Source organism: Triticum dicoccoides, chromosome 6A (genome assembly GCF_002162155.2).
Source record: "Triticum dicoccoides isolate Atlit2015 ecotype Zavitan chromosome 6A, WEW_v2.0, whole genome shotgun sequence".
Taxonomy (NCBI): Eukaryota; Viridiplantae; Streptophyta; class Magnoliopsida; order Poales; family Poaceae; genus Triticum; species Triticum dicoccoides.
The window spans coordinates 166,256,783-166,271,190 of record NC_041390.1 but is presented as its reverse complement, the minus strand read 5'-3'; positions in this window follow the sequence as shown (position 1 = coordinate 166,271,190).

The window sequence follows — 14,408 nt, the reverse complement described above, 5'->3', positions numbered from 1 at the left end:
GGTGAACCGTTTGTGATGGGACACACATCATAAATGAAGCACCACAGAATACCAATTGCGATGGCAATGCGAGCAAAAACGAGTAGAAGTACTGTGGGGGCTCTATCCCCGACGGTTTCTAGGTCGTGTGGGAAGGACCCCCCTATCTCCCACACTCAGTTCACGACGGTTCCAAATGCCATCGCGGAAAGGGGTTAAAAAGTGTTTGTTTAGGACTGACGCGCACCAGTGTGATATGGTCAAGACGTGATGAGATATAAATTGTTGTATGAGATGATCATGTTTTGTTAAAAGTTATCGGCAACTGGCAGGAGCATTATGGTTGTCTCTTTATTGCATAAGATGCAAGCGCCATATAATTGCTTTATTTATCACTATACGATAGCAATAGTTCCAAAAGCAATAGTTGGCGAGACGACCATGTGACGACACGTTGATAAAGATCAAGATAATATAGATCATGGTGTCATGCTAGTGACGATGGAGATCATGACGGTACTTTGGAGATGGAGACCAAAGGCACAAGATGATGATGGCCATATCATGTCACATATTTTGATTGCATGTGATGTTTATCTTTTATGCATCTTATTTAGCTTAGTACGACGGTAGCATTATGAGATGATCCCTTACTAAAATTTCAAGGTATAAGTGTTCTCCCTGAGTATGCACCATTGTGACAGTTCTTCGTGCTGAGACACCACGTGATGATCGGGTGTGATAAGCTCTATGTTCACATACAACGGGTGCAAGCCAGTTTTGGACATGCAGAATACTCGGGTTAAACTTGACGAGCCTAGCATATGCAGATATGGCCTGGAACACTGAGACCGAAAGGTCGAATGTGAATCATATAGTAGATATGATCAACATAATGATGTTCACCATTGAAAGCTACTCCATCTCACGTGATGATCGGACATGGTTTAGTTGATATGGATCAGGTGATCATTTAGATGACTAGAGGGATGTCTATCTAAGTGGGAGTTCTTAAGTAATATGATTAATTGAACTTAAATTTCTCATGAACTTAGTCCTGATAGTATTTGCATATCCATGTTGTAGATCAATTGCTCGCGTATAGCTTCCCCATTTTATTTATGTTATGTTCCTAGAGAAAACTAAGTTGAAAGTTGATAGTAGCAATGATGCGGACTAGGTCCGTGATCTGAGGATTATCCTCATTGCTGCACAAAAGAATTATGTCCTTGATGCACCGCTAGGTGACAGAACTATTGCAGGAGCATATGCAGACGTTATGAACGTTTGACAAGCTCGGTATGATGACTACTTGATAGTTTAGTGCACCATGCTTTACGGCTTAGAACCATGACTTCAAAAATGTTTTGAAATGTCGCGGGGCATATGAGATGTTCCAAGAGCTGAAATTGGTATTTCAGACTCATGCCCGAGTCGAGAGGTATGAGACCTCTGACAAGTACTTTGCCTACAAGATGGAGGAGAATAGCTCAACCAGTGAGCATGTGCTCAGAATGTCAGATTACTACAATCGCTTGAATCAAGTGGGAGTTAATATTCCAGATAAGATAGTGATTGATAGAGTTCTCTAGTCACTATCACCAGGTTACTAGAACTTCGTGACGAACTATAATATGCAAGGGATGACGAAAACGATTCCCCGAGCTCTTCGCGATGCTGAAATCGGCAAATGTAGAAATCAAGAAAAGCATCAAGTGTTGATGGTTGACAAGACCACTAGTTTCAAGTAAAAGGGCAAGGGAAAGAAAGTGAACTTCAAGAAGAATGGCAAGAAAGTTGCCACTCCCATGAAGAAGCCCAAAGCTAGACCCAAGCCTGAAACTGAGTGCTTCTACTGCAAAGGAAATGGTCACTAGAAGCGGAATTACCCCAAATACTTGGCGGATAAGAAGGATGGCAAAGCGAACAAAAGTATATATGATAAACATATTATTGATGTGTACTTTACTAGTATTCATAGTAGCCCTAGGTATTTGATACTGGTTCAGTTGCTATGATTAGTAACTTGAAACAGGAGTTACAAAATGAACAGAGACTAGTTGAGGGCAAGGTGGCGATGTGTGTTGGAAATGATTCCAAGGTCGATAAGATCACCATCGCACACTCCCTTTACCTTCGGGATTAGTGTTGAACCTAAAATAAATGTTATTTGGTGTTTGCATTGAGCATTAATATGATTAGATCATGTTTATTGCAATACGGTTATTCATTAAAGTCAGAGAAAAATTATTGTTCTGTTTATATGAATAAAATCTTCTATGGTCATACACCCAATGTAGATGGTTTATTGAATCTCGATCATAGTGATACACATATTCATAATATTGATGCCAAAAGATGCAAAGTTGATAATGATAGTGCAATTGTTCATGGCACTTCCATTTAGGTCATATTGGTGTGCGCATGAAGAAACTCCATGCTGATGGGCTTTTGTAATCACTTGATTATGAATCACTTGATGCTTGCGTGCCTCTTGGGCAAGATGACTAAGACTCCGTTCTCTGGAACAATGGAGCGAGCCACTGACTTATGGGAAATAATACATACCGATATATGCAATCCGATGAGTGTTGAGGCTCGTGGCGGGTATCATTATTTTCTGACCTTCACAGCTAATTTGAGAAGATATGGGTATATCTACTTAATGAAACATAAGTCTGAAACATATGAAAAGTTCAAAGAATTTTAGAGTGAAGTAGAAAATCATGTAACAAGAAAATAAAGTTTCTATGATCTGATCGTAGAGGCGAATATTTGAGTTACGAGTTTGGTCTTTATTTGAAACAATGTGGAATAATTTCGCAACTCACGCCACCTGGAACACCATAGCGTAATGGTGTGTCCGAACGTCGTAACCATACTTTATTAGATATAGTGTGATCTATGATGTCTCTTACCGATTTACCACTATCGTTTTGGGGCTATGCATTAGAGACAGATGCATTCACGTTAAAAGGGCACCATCTAAATCCGTTAAGATGACACCGTATGAACTATGGTTTGGCAAGAAACCTAAGATGTCATTTCTTAAAAGTTTGGGGCTGCGATGCTTATGTGAAAAAGCTTCAATCTAATAAGCCCGAACCCAAATCGGAGAAATGCGTCTTCATAGCATACCCAAAGTAGACTATTGGGTACACCTTCTATCAAGATCTGAAGGCAAGATATTCGTTGCTAAGAATGGATCCTTTATAGAGAAGGAGTTTCTCTCGAAAGAAGTGAGTGTGAGGAAAGGAAAACTTGATGACGTAATTGTACCTGCTCCCGAATTGGAAAGTAATTCATCACAGAAATCAGTTCTAGTGATTCCTACACCAATTAGTGAGGAAGCTAATGATGATGATCATGAAACTTCAGATCAAGTTACTACGAAACCTCGTAGGTCAACCAGAATATGGTCCACACCAGAGTGGTACTGTAATCTTGTCGTGGAAGTCATGTTACTAGACCATGACAAACCTACGAACTATGAGGAAGCAATGATGAGCCCAGATGCCACAAAATGGCTTGAGGCCATGAAATCTGAGATGGGATCCATGTATGATAACAAAGTATGGACTTTGATGGACTTTCCTGATGATCGGTAAGCCATTGAGAATAAATGGATCTTCAAGAGGGAGACGGACGCTGATAGTAGTGTTACTATCTACAAAGCTCGAACTGTCCCAAAAGGTTTTCGACAAGTTCAAGGTGTTGACTACGATGAGATTTTCTCACTCGTAGCGATGCTTAAGTCTGTCTGAATCATGTTAGCAATTGCCACATTTTATGAAATCTGGCAAATGGATATCAAAACTGCATTCCTTAATGGATTTCTTAAAGAAGAGTTGTATATGATACAACAAGAAGATTTTGTCAATCCTAAAGGTGCTAACAAAGTGTGCAAGCTTCAGCGATCCATCTATGGATTGGTGCAAGCATCTCGGAGTTGGAATATACACTTTGGTGAGTTGATCAAAGCATATAGTTTTATACAGACTTGCAGTGAAGCCTGTATTTATAAGAAAGTGAGTGGGAGCACTACAACATTTCTGATAAGTATATGTGAATGACATATTGTCAATCGGAAATAATGTAGAATTTTCTTGAAAGCATAAAAGGAGTGTTTGAAAGGAGTTTTTCAAAGAAAGACCTCGGTGAAGCTGCTTACATGTTGAGCATCAAGATCTATAGAGATAGATCGAGACGCTTGATGATTGTTTTTCAATGAGTACATACCTTGACAAGTTTTTGAAGTAGTTCAAAATGGAACAGTCAAAGAAAGAGTTCTTGCTTGTGTTGCAAGGTGTGAAGTTGAGTAAATACTCAAAATCCGACGACAACGGAAATAGAAAGAGAATGAAAAGTCATTCCCTATGCATCAGTCATAGGTTCTATAAAGTATGTTATGTTGTGTACCAGACCTATTGTGTACCTCACCATGAGTTTGGCAAGAGGGTACAATAGTGATCCAGGAGTGGATCACTGGACAGCGGTCAAAATTATCCTTAGTGGAATAAGGATATGTTTCTCGGTTATGGAGGTGATAAAAAGTACGTCATAAAGGGTTACGTCGACGCAAGCTTTGACACTGATCCGGATGACTCTTTCTTAAAATAAGGAATAAGGAAGCCAAATAGCTAAAAACGATAGTTTTGGTTTACTAGAACCATCCGCATATTGTTTCAGCTCAGTGGAAACACAATTCTTTTCCTCAGGATCTCTTGAATGAAATTAGGGAACAAAGTAAGTAGATTAGATGGATTTGGATAGAATTTCTACCTCCTACTCTATAAGGATCATCTAGAAAGCGAAGAGCTTTGGTTCCATTCAAATAGAAAAGCTGACATAGATGTTAAGTGGCGAGAATATCCAAAAAGGAGCCGCATGAAATCAAAATTTCATGTTCGGTTTTGAAAAGTTTCAATCTGGATACATATTGAAAGTCGGAGCGATTAGCTAGAGTAGCACCGTGCAGAGCATTGTAGACATAGAAAATTTGAAAAATACATACGGCTCTGAATGTGTGCAGACCCGTTGACTAAACATCTCTCACAAAGCAAAACATGATCACTCTTTGGGTGTTAATCATATAGCGATGTGAACTAGATTATTGACTCTAGTAAACCCTTTGGGTATTAGTCACATGGAGATGTGAACTAATCACATAAAGATGTGAACTATTGGTGTTAAATCACATGATGATGTGAACTAGATTATTGAATCTAATGCAAGTGGGAGACTGAAGGAAATATGCCCTAGAGGCAATAATAAAGTTGTTACTTATATTTCCTTATATCATGATAAATGTTTATTATTCATGCTAGAATTGTATTAACCGAAAACTTGATACATGTGTGAATACATAGACAAACCAAAGTATCCCTAGTATGCCTCTACTAGACTAGCTCGTTGATCAATGATGGTTAAGTTTCCTCACCATAGACATGTGTTGTCATTTGATGAACGGGATCACATCATTAGAGAATGATGTGATGGACAAGACCCAACCATTAGCTTGGCATTATGATCGTTAAGTTTTATATCTATTGCTTTCTTCATGACTTATACATGTTCCTCTGACTATGAGATTATCCAACTTCTGAATACCGGAGGAACACCTTGTGTGCTATCAAACGTCACAACATAACTGGGTGATTATAAAGATGCTCTACAGGTGTCTCCGAAGGTGTTTGTTGGGTTGGCATAGATCGAGATTAGGATTTGTCACTCCGTGTATCGGAGAGGTATCTCTGGGCCCTCTCGGTAATGCTCATCACTATAATCCTTGCAAGCAATGTGACTAATGAGTTAGTTGCGGGATGATGCATTACGGAACAAGTAAAGATACTTGCCGGCAATGAGATTGAACTAGGTATGAGGATACCGACGATCGAATCTCGGGCAAGTAACATACCGATGACAAAGGGAATAACGTATGTTGTTATGCGGTTTGACCAATAAAGATCTTCGTAGAATATGTAGGAGCCAATATGAGCATCTAGGTTCCGCTATTGGTTATTCACTGGAGATGTATCTCGGTCATGTCTACATAGTTCTCGAACCCGTAGGGTCCGCACGCTTAATGTTTGATTACGATTTGTATTGTGAGTTATGCGATTTGGTGAACCGAAGTTTGTTTGGAGTCCCAGATGAGATCACGGACATGACAAGGAGTCTTGAAATGGTCGAGAGGTAAAGATTCATATATTGGAAGCTTGCATTTGGACATCGGAATGGTTCCGAGTGATTCGGGCATTTTGCCGGAGTACGGGGAGGTTACCAGCATCCCCCGGGAGAAGTTATGGGCCTTATGGGCCATAAGAGGGAAGCACACCATCCCACAGGAGGCCGATTAGGACTAGAAGAAGGGGGGCGAGCCCTCTTTCCTTCTCCTTCTCCCTTCCCCCTTTCCTACTCCGTGTGGGAGGTGTAATCCTACTAGGACTAGGGAGTCCTAGTAGGACTCCACACCTTGGCGCGCGCCCCTAGGGTCGGCTGCCTCTCCCTCTCCCTCCTTTATATATGGAGGCAGGGGCACTCCAAACACACACAAGTTGATCTTTTAGCCGTGTGAGGTGCCCCCCTCCACAGTTACACATCTCGGTCATATCGTCGTAGTGCTTAGGCGAATCCCTGCGCCGATAACTTCATCATTGTCGGCATCCTAGGAACGGGGGTCCCCAGAATTGCCTGCCTGCGGCCCATGACGTGGCTCCGTTAGCGGCCCCGTATGGCCCATCTTCACCAGCAAACACTCAAGACCTTCACGAGGGGCCGAGCCTCGCGAGGCGGATGACATGAGACCTCCTCGGGGGCGGCCTCACCAAGCTAGCTCGCGAGGGGCGGGAGATCAAGGCAAGGGACACCTCGCGAGGTTCCTGTGACGCAAGCCATGACGACCAAGGCCAGGCGGGCACTAGGCGGGCGCCCGCGCGTAGTGTCCTCGTTTCCTCTTTGGTGCTAAAGAGGCAAGCACAGGCGAGGAGTCCCGAGGCAGTAGGAAAAGGTTTCCATATTGGTGCAATGGGAACAAGACCAGCAGGACGGAGGTCACCGTGGAGCCCGGGACAGCGTCACCACCAGAGCCTTTGGCAGGCGAAGACCATATTTTCTCAGGATAACTTGTACTAGTTGTCCCCCTTCAAATTGGCCGTTGTGGGTCCCTTCCCGCCTAATATTTGGGAAGAGGACCCGGGCCTCTATATATAGGGCTAGCCTCCACCAGGAGGAGGGGGATCTCATCTTGGATCGGATCTATTCCACCAAGACCACCACACAAACTCACCAAGCACAAGAGCACCTCTCCTTAGGAGGCTGTTCTTCCCTTGTAACTGTTCATCCTCAGCCCAAGAGGCGATCCACCGCACCACACTGGAGTAGGGTATTACACCACATCGGTGGCCCGAACCAGTATAAATCTTGTGTCCCTTTGTTCTGGGAGTTCGACGCGCTGAGTTTTGAGATTGCAGTGAGGGCGTGAGCTAGAGGGAGGAGAGATATTCATGCGCACCCCAATGTTCGAACCTCAAGGGTTTGCCGAAACCCGAAATCCAACATTTGGCGTGCCAGGTAGGGGTGCGCCGAAGCTTTCCTTCCATTGATCTGCGTCCCACCGCTCCACCGCATCCATGTCAGACGCACGTCGAGCCCGCGCCGAGCGTCGGGCCACCCTCGCCGCCCGTGTCGCTCAGACAGCCCCTGTCGGCGGGCCTCCCCATCGTTCTCCGTCTCTTGTTGCCAACGCCGCTACCGGCCCTGCGGCTAACGAGCAGCAAGCATCCTCACTGCACCCCACCGTGCGGCGGGACGCCCGCATTTCCACCCCGTCGCTGACTCCGGCTAGCTCATCGTCTCACGCTCGCCGCGCACGAACGGAGGCGCAGGCTGCGCTGCTCATGGCGCGCGAGCTCCTGTGCTACCGCCCGGTCGACGACCTGTACGAGGACTGGTTAGACCACATCGCCGAGCTCGTCAGCGTAGCTGGGGACTCTCCTGCACCATCCATCTCGCTGCCTCGCCCACCTCCTGCCTCGGGCGATGTAGCTCACGAGCGCCTCCGCCGCCTCCGCATCAAGACAGCGCCCTTGCCCCGAGACGCATAGCTCACGGAGCGCCACCGCCCCCTCCGCGTGAAGACGATGTCCTCGCCCCAAGACGCACGGTCCCGCGGCGTGACCCGCCACGCCGTGTGCCCGCGCACGAAGAAGGAAGCTGCCAGGAGGTTCCCCGACCTCAAGAAAATGCTCCAGCGCTCCCTGCGCTGCGACAAGACTGTGTGCCGCCCGCGGCGGCGGTGCACGGACATCAAGGGCAGGCTCCACCCCTACAGAGGGCCCCAGTGGCCACCGCAGGCTGCCGCGCCTTCGCTCCCGAGCTCCCCACCGTCGTTTGGCCAGGCAAGTTCAAGCCGGATCTGCCTCCGCGCTATGACGGCACCCCCGACCCCGCGGAGTTCCTGCAGCTCTACGAGCCGAGCATCAGGCCGGCCAACGGCGACGAAAAGGTCATGGTGAACTGGTTTCCCATGGCTCTCAAGGATGGCGCCCGCTCATGGATCCTGAACCTGCCTGCGGGATCGATCTCCTCCTGGCGTGAGATGTGCAACTGCTTCATCGCCAACTTCCAGGGCACTCGTGGCCGTCCTCCGGCCGTGGGTGACCTGCGCCGCATCAAACAACAGCTGGGAGAGACCCTACAGAAGTACATCCAGCGCTTCAACAGCGTCCGCCTCAAGATCCCCAAGGTGACGGGCGAAGCCATCATCTCGGCGTTCTCTGATGGCGTCCGCGACGTCAAGATGAAGGAGGAGCTCGCCATCCACGAGGAGCTATGTACGACTCTAGAGCTGTTCAACATAGCGAACAAGTGCGCAAGAGCTGAGGAAGGGTGTCTCTCCCTCCTCGAGCTCCCTGCTGCCGACCCAGAAGATAAGAAGGCCAAGGTCAAGGACGTGAAGCGTAAGGGAGTGGTGAAAGCACAAGTGCTCCCTAGGTGGTTTTGATAATTGATGACAACATATCTCTTGTTGGACTAACACTTCTATCTAGCATGTTTCAGATAAGTTCAACAATGGAGTGGCATGGACTAAAGGTTGTGGGAACTCCTTAGATGCTAAGGACAAAGTATTGGCTAAAGCTTCAAGCTCAAGACTCTTCATTTTACATTTTAGTGATCCAAGATCACATTGAGTCCATAGGAAAAGCTAATACTATCAAGGAGGGATGAGGTGTTGCTTAATGAACCTCTTGCTTCATGTGCTTAATGATATGCTCCAAAACCCTCAACTACTTTCCCATATCCACATATGACCTAAACCCTAAGCCAACTCGGTCCCACTGATTCTTCCTATCCGGCGCCACCGAGTTTCACTTGTCATTAGCCACTACCAAACCCTAGCAATTCGGTTCTACCGATAAGGATCTCGGTCTCACCGAGATGGGCTTGCAAACTCTCTGTTACCCATGGCAATATTCTCGGTCCCACCGAGATATGCAATCGGTCCCACCGAGATTGCAATGTAAACTCAGTGTTTCCACTTTGTAACTTTTCGGTCTCACCGAGTTCCACTCGGTCTCACCGAAAGAGCAAATCGGTCCCACCGAGTTTGCCTGACCAACTCTCTGGTTAGCTAATTACCAAATTCGGTCTCACCGAGTTTGTGTAATCGGTCTCACCGAGATTACGTTATGCCCAAACCCTAACCGAATCGGTCCTACCGAGTTGCATGTCAGTCCCACCGAAATTCCTAACGGTCACTAGGTTTACTACTTCGGTCAGACCGAGTTTTCTGATTCGGTCCCACCGAGATTGGTAAATTGTGTGTAACGGTTGGATTTTGTGTGGAGGCTATATATACCCCTCCACCTCCTTCTCATTCGATGAGAGAGCCATCAGAACACACACACCATTCCTACTCATATGTTCTGAGAGAAAACCACCTACTCATGTGTTGAGATCAAGACATTCCATTCCTACCATATGAATCTTGATCTCTAGCCTTCCCAAGTTGCTTTCCACTCAAATCTTCTTTCCACCAAATCCAAATCCTATGAGAGAGAGTTGAGTGTTGGGGAGACTATCATTTGAAGCACAAGAGCAAGGAGTTCATTACCTACACACCATTTGTTACTTCTTGGAGAGTGGTGTCTCCTAGATTGGCTAGGTGTCACTTGGGAGCCTCTGACAAGATTGTGGAGTTGAACCAAGGAGTTTGTAAGGGCAAGGAGATCGCCTACTTCGTGAAGATCTACCGCTAGTGAGGCAAGTCCTTCGTGGGCAATGGCCATGGTGGGATAGACAAGGTTGCTTCTTCGTGGACCCTTTGTGGGTGGTTGCTTCTTCGTGGACCCTTCGTGGGTGGAGCCCTGTGTGGACTCGCGCAACCGTTGCCCTTGGGTGGAGCCCTGTGTGGACTCGCGCAACCGTTACCCTTCGTGGGTTGAAGTCTCCATCAACGTGGATGTAGGATAGCACCACCTATCCGAACCACGGGAAAAACATCCGTGTCTCCAATAGCGTTTGAAATCTCCAAACCCTTCCCTTTACATTCTTGCGAGTTGCATGCTTTACATTCCGCTGCTCATATACTCTTTGCATGCGTGCTTGATATGTATTGTGTGTGTTGAAATTGTGCCTAAACTCCACTTAAACCCAAAAAGCTTAAAAATTGCAACTTTAGCACCAAGTGTCTAAACCCCCCCCCCCTTTTAGACACATCTACTTCTAGATCCTACAAGTGGCCGTACTAGCAGCAGAGACGGACATGAAGCACGGCTGGGGCCACCCCGAGTCGTCCTAGGGCAGTCGTCCGTTCTGCGCCTTTCACAACGTACACAGCCACAACACCAACGATTGTCAAGAGCTCAGGGCCATCCGAGATGGGCGCTTAGGTCAACGCCCTGAGCGCAATGACTGTGGCTACGGCCAAGGAGGAGGACGAGTTGGAGGACGCTGGGACGACCGTAGCCCCTGCCAGGAGTGGCGCGACCGGCCTCGTGAGGACCACTGGCAGGAGCAGTCTCGCGAGGGCGCCTGGCACGACCAGCCTCGTGAGGACCATCCTTAGGGCAATCATGTTCTTCCTCCACTTCCGCCACCACCAAGAAGGAACGACGACCACCATCAGGACGAGGGGGTTGGGGGCTTCCTGGAACCGCGCGCCATCGCTTGCATCTTGGGTGGTGCTCAGGCCCCGGCTTCCCAGCGCATCTTCAAGCAGTTCTCTCGCGAGGTGAATGCAGCCCTCCCCAGGCTCGAGGCCACGCGCCCGCTCAGGTGGTCCAAGTACGCCATCACCTTCAGCTCGGCAGACCAACTCAAGTGTGCGGCGACCGCAGGCGTCCTCCCGATGCTCTGTTCACCCGTCATCAGCAATGTCCAAGTCACCAAGACCCTCATCGACTGCAGCGCAGGGCTCAGTGTCCTCTCCGTCGAGACGTTCGACAGCCTCCAAGTGCCATACGATCAGCTTTAGCCCACCAAGCCTTTCTCAGGAGTGACCGACGGCCCCACCACCCCGATAGGGCAAGTCCGTCTCCATGTCACCTTCGGTCAGCGCGACAACTACCACACTGAGCTCGTTGACTTCGACGTTGCTCACATCCGTCTGCCGTACAATGCCATCCTAGGGTATTCGGCCCTGGCCAAGTTCATGGCAGTGACCCACCATGGCTACAACGTCCTCAAGATGCTAGGAAGCGGCGGAATCATCACAGTCCCCTGTGAAGAAAGAGATGCGGTGTGCTCCCTCGAGCGCGCCTTCCAAGCCACAACAATCGAAGACCCTGGCAGCAAGGGCGCGTACCCTCCCGAGGCCACCCCCAAGAAGAAGAAGCAGCTACTCCACATAGGGCCTCAGGGGAGCGGCGCCTCTAGCAGTGCCACATCAGGATCGATGCCTACACCTGGGGCGCCTCCCTCCCTCGCATAGGAAGGCGCGCCCGGCGCCCTCCTTGGGCAGGGCTCGGGGGCTCTCTTCTGGAGGGCCTCAGACCTGGCCAACATCACGAGGGAGGCGCTCAGGCACCACGTGGAGGCATGCTTCGCGGCACGTTTCCCTCAGGAGGGCACCGGGCGAGGAGCGCCCGGCACTCAGGAGTTCATCGTCAAGACCACCCAGGATCATCAGGAAGCAAGGGCAATACGCGGCGACCGCCGCCCACCTGGTGCAGCTCCCCATCCAGGCAAGGGTGGCGAGCTGCGCGTCTGCATCGACATCCTAGGGCTCAACAGGGCCGCATCTCAGGAGCGCTTCTAGCCTTCGCGCGCTGGCCGGTGCGAAGGTCCACCTCACAGCTATGTTCGCATGCCATTTGGCTTGCCGAGCGTGGCAGCCGCCTTCCAACGCAACCTACAGAGCATCCTGGCAACCCAGGAGGCCAGACATCACGCGGTCCTGGCAGAGATGGAGACGGTCCTCAGGGAGCCAACTGAGCCCCCAGAGCCTCCCGAGTCTCAAGGTCTTGGCGGCTCATGAGGAGGGGCTTCTTCAGCGCGCGCCTTTAGCTACCCCAATGCTCCTTCGACAACAAAACCAGGTGACATTTTCCAAGTTCATTTAGCTAGGAGCACCCCCCGGGCTGCATTATTCCCAGGTTGTGTGGGCCTATCCCTGCGGCATGTATCCTTTTTAAGTCTTTAGCTTACTTTACTGGTGGTGCCCCTCGGGCCGCATCATCCCCAGGCCGCTTGGGTCCGTCCCAGCGGCATGTATCGTTCCCGCATCTATCTAAGCTATCCGATTCCCATGCATGAGTTATTTATAGTCATCACCTACTTGATTGCCGCCCACCACGAGAGTCACGCGCCGATCATTTTTCTGTAGGATCCTTCGCATGGGAAAACTAGGCACGGTGTCTGTGCTCGGGTCCGTCCCTGCAGCATCGATAAACCCAACAGCCCAGCTCTGTCTGGCGGGCCGGCCCCATTCACGTCACCTCCTGGGGTCATTGGTGCTTGGCCTCCTCATGCAATAGCCTCAGGAGATCCGCTCGGCGCAGGTTGCCTAACCATCTCGCAGGACCACCACAGCCATCAAGAGCAAGACCAGGCGCAACCTGCCTTGAGGTAGGGCCTCGTGAGTCCCGCGCTGGCTCACGAGTGCCCAGACACACCTCGTCTAGCCCTGCCGTGCAAGCCACGTGTCAAGGAGGGGTTGTACACGCCTCGGGGGCTCCACATAGAGGGAGCCCTCACCCACGCGCCAGTGGAAGCACCATGCTCCGTGCTGGCAGTCGACACTGCCGAGGAGCGGCTATGCCCGTGCAAGTGCAGAAGCGCTATGCTCTGCACTGGTGATAAACAACTGAGGGCGGCCCCTGATAACCCACAAGTATAGGGGATCGCAACAATTTTCTAGCGTAGAGTATTCAATCCAAATTTATTGATTCGATACAAGGGGAGCCAAAGAATATTCTCAAGTATTAGCAGCTGAGTTGTCAATTCAACCACACCTGGAAACTTAATATCTGCAGCAAAGTATTTAGTAGCAAAGTAATATGATAGTAGTGGTAACGGTGGCAAAAGTAACGGTAGCAGTTTTGGTTTTATAGTGATTGTAACATTTGCAACGAAAAAGTAAATAAGCAAAGAGCAATATATGAAAAGCTCGTAGACAATGGATGAGTGATGGATAATTATGTCGGATGCGATTCCTCATGCAATAGTTATAACATAGGGTGACACAGAACTAGCTCCAGTTCATCAATGTAATGTAGGCATGTATTTCGAATATAGTCATACGTACTTACGAAAAAGAACTTGCATGACATCTTTTGTCCTACCCTCCCGTGGCAGTGGGGTCCTATTGGAAACTAAGGGATATTAAGGTCACGTTTTAATAGAGTACCGGACCAAAGCATTAACACTTAGTGAATACATGAACTCCTCAAACTTCGGTCATCATCGGTAAGTATCCCGATTATTGTCACTTCGGGGTTAACGGATCATAACACATAATAGGTGACTATAGACTTGCAAGATAAGATCAAGAACTCACATATATTCATGAAAACATAATAGGTTCAGATCTGAAATCATGGCACTCAGGCCCTAGTGACAAGCATTAAGCATAGCAAAGTCATAGCAACATCAATCTCAGAACATAATGGATACTAGGGATCAAACCCTAACAAAACTAACTCGATTACATGATAAATCTCATCCAATGCATCACCGTCCAGCAAGCCTACGATGGAATTAATCACGCATGGCGGTGAGCATCATGAAATTGGTGGAGGAAGGTTGATGATGACGATGGCGACGGATTCCCCTCTCCGGAGCCCCGAACGGACTCCAGATCAGCCCTCCCAAGAGAGATTAGGGCTTGGCGGCGGCTCCGTATCGTAAAACGCAATGAATCCTTCTCTCTTATTTTTTCTCCCTGAACGTGAATATATGGAGTTGGAGTTGAGGTCGGCGGAGCACCA